Source organism: Ischnura elegans, chromosome 3, assembly GCF_921293095.1.
Source record: "Ischnura elegans chromosome 3, ioIscEleg1.1, whole genome shotgun sequence".
Classification (NCBI taxonomy): Eukaryota; Metazoa; Arthropoda; class Insecta; order Odonata; family Coenagrionidae; genus Ischnura; species Ischnura elegans.
In genome coordinates, this window is record NC_060248.1 from 97,510,205 (window position 1) to 97,512,629 (window position 2,425).

The window sequence follows — 2,425 nt, forward strand, 5'->3', positions numbered from 1 at the left end:
AATGTGGAACTTACTTAGAGAAAATTATAAAGATCGTGATATAGTGGCCACAAAAAAATCACAACCGCTTGAGATTGTTGACCCATGTTCTAAGAATGGAAGACAACAAAATGGTCACCGAAGAGTTGACCAGAGAGACGGATAGCAAGAGAAGACATAGAATTGGGTGGTAAGACCAGGAATGGAAGGATCTGAGAAAACTTGGAGCGGGGATGTAGGCTGTCGAAGATAGAATACAGTGGAGATATACTTTCGGGGAGACTGAACAATATCTTGGGTTTGAGTGGTCACGAGAGTGGGTAAGTAAATAAGTGATATAACCACCAAAGTTATGAATGGAAACTGTTTTGGCACGAAGAAATATTTCGCGCGCGCGTGACACAGTCGTGATATACACATGAACCGATAGGAGGCTTTAGTGTCGGTTTTGAAAACAATTAAATTACGAAAAATCAGACTTACATAAATGCTCGGTAACGAGCTTAAATTGTGAGAAATCGCATTTCCAAGGGATATATAACGAAAAGCGGAGTATTGAAAAATATCCATTTTTCCTGCCCTTTGGAATGGTGAAGAATAAGTCCCGCGAGAAACACCATGAGATATATGGTTGAGGCAACTTAAGAGAGATAAGCAGAAGAAGACTCACGTAAAAGTACTGGAAACACTATAGAGTGAAATCGAGAATGCCAGCATAAAATAATATTCCAACCATAGCAGTGGCGTAACTATAGGGGGGGATGAGGGGATAGATCCCCTCCCCCCAAAGCCTCGGAAAAATAAAAAAAATATTTAAAACTATTGTCTAGCTTTGAAATATAATAAATGCTGATTAAAGTTCAATTTTAAGTGCCAAAATGATCCAAAAGGTCAAAAGTTTTTTTTCCAAATGTCGGCACCCCAGGCCATCTCATTCCCTCCCATGGCATAATCCCAGTTACGCTACTGAACCATAGGAGTTAGGAATTCATCAGATGCTACATATGGAGCATGCTTCTCTATGGAAGCGATGCTTGGACGTTGACAGCGGCAGATAAATCAAGAGTGGAAGCATTCGAAATGTGGTGCTACCGAAGAATGATGAAGATAAAATGGATCGACCGAGTAAGTAAAATGAGGACGTGTTAAAAAGAATGGGAGTTAAGAGAAGTATTCTAAAAACCTCAAGGAGAAGACGGGTCAACTTAGTTGGCCAAATTATGAGGCATGATAGCCTGATGACAGCAATCGTAGGACAGGTGGAAAGGAAGAAGGACAAGGGACAGCTACGAATGAATTACATCGGACAGGTCATCAATGGTAACAGATAGAGAAAACCTCAAGGGGACGGGGCGCAAAAGATATTTTGAGCTACCTATACTTTTATCGTGGTAAAAAATAATCAAGTTACATGCAAAGTTTAAGAAAAATTTATTTAAACTGATCATACGCATATACAAGACAATACTATCTTATGATATAAAAAATTTACAGTTGCGGTTCTGCACTGTGCGGGAATGCGGGCAGCCCCGCAACGCGGGGGGGGGGGGCATATGTATTCGCCACTGGTTATCAAGAATGTAAAAGAGTAGAAATACGTCGCTATGAAAAGGCTAGCGGATAGGAGAGAGGAATGTAGACCTACGTCAAACAAATCTTGTTGACTAATGATGAGGACGATGATGAGGATTGTAATACCATCATGTTGGTGATGTCCATCTGAGATCTTAGCTTGGTCAGAGAAGCGGGAGAGACTCTAACCCACAGAATGATGATTTCTCCTCGAGTGAAGCCAATGAATAGGGTGGTTTCCTGTTATTTTTTTATCTGCGTACCTTATGCGCACCTACTGAACTCCTATATTGAATTTTAGTGGGGACACTTTTTAATATTAACGTATAATTAAAAAATACTATTTTACTAAGGGCAGTAATTTTCGTTTTGCCCCGGTTGAATAAAAGTCAAATGCTCCCATCATTCATGGCCGAAATAGCTCAGTTGGGAGAGCGTTAGACTGAAGATCTAAAGGTCCCTGGTTCAATCCCGGGTTTCGGCATATAATTTTATTTTTCTGTTTCTAATCCATCGATGCGTAATTTGAAATCGAATGGGATGGCTTTGAATGGTTACTAATACGGTATCATTGGGAAATAAAATCAGCAGATTTGCAGCAAGATTACCCAAGTTATAAGAATCCAATCAAAACCAATCTATCTGGTTTCAAATAGGGTGGTTTCCTATTATTTTTTTATTGCCTAAATCGAAAGATTATTACTCCTGGAGTACGTATTTCACGCTTTCAGATTTTTAAATGACGATATCTATTTTTCGCGATTAAATGAAAAGTGAAAATTAGTAGAAAAGTGAATATTTTCAAGCGCGCGAAAAGCGACGGCTAAGTATGAATGCTGGGAAAAGCTCGTGTGACGTCATTCTGGCTCCCGCT

The 2,425-nt window shown here is 39.7% G+C and overlaps 1 non-coding gene across 1 annotated transcript; it reads left to right on the forward strand.

Moving 5' to 3' along the window:
• The first annotated feature begins 1,962 nt into the window (after window positions 1-1,962).
• On the forward strand, window positions 1,963-2,035 carry Trnaf-gaa. Its single transcript has one exon. It is a non-coding gene; the product is annotated as a tRNA-Phe (tRNA).
• Window positions 2,036-2,425: the final 390 nt, after the last annotated feature.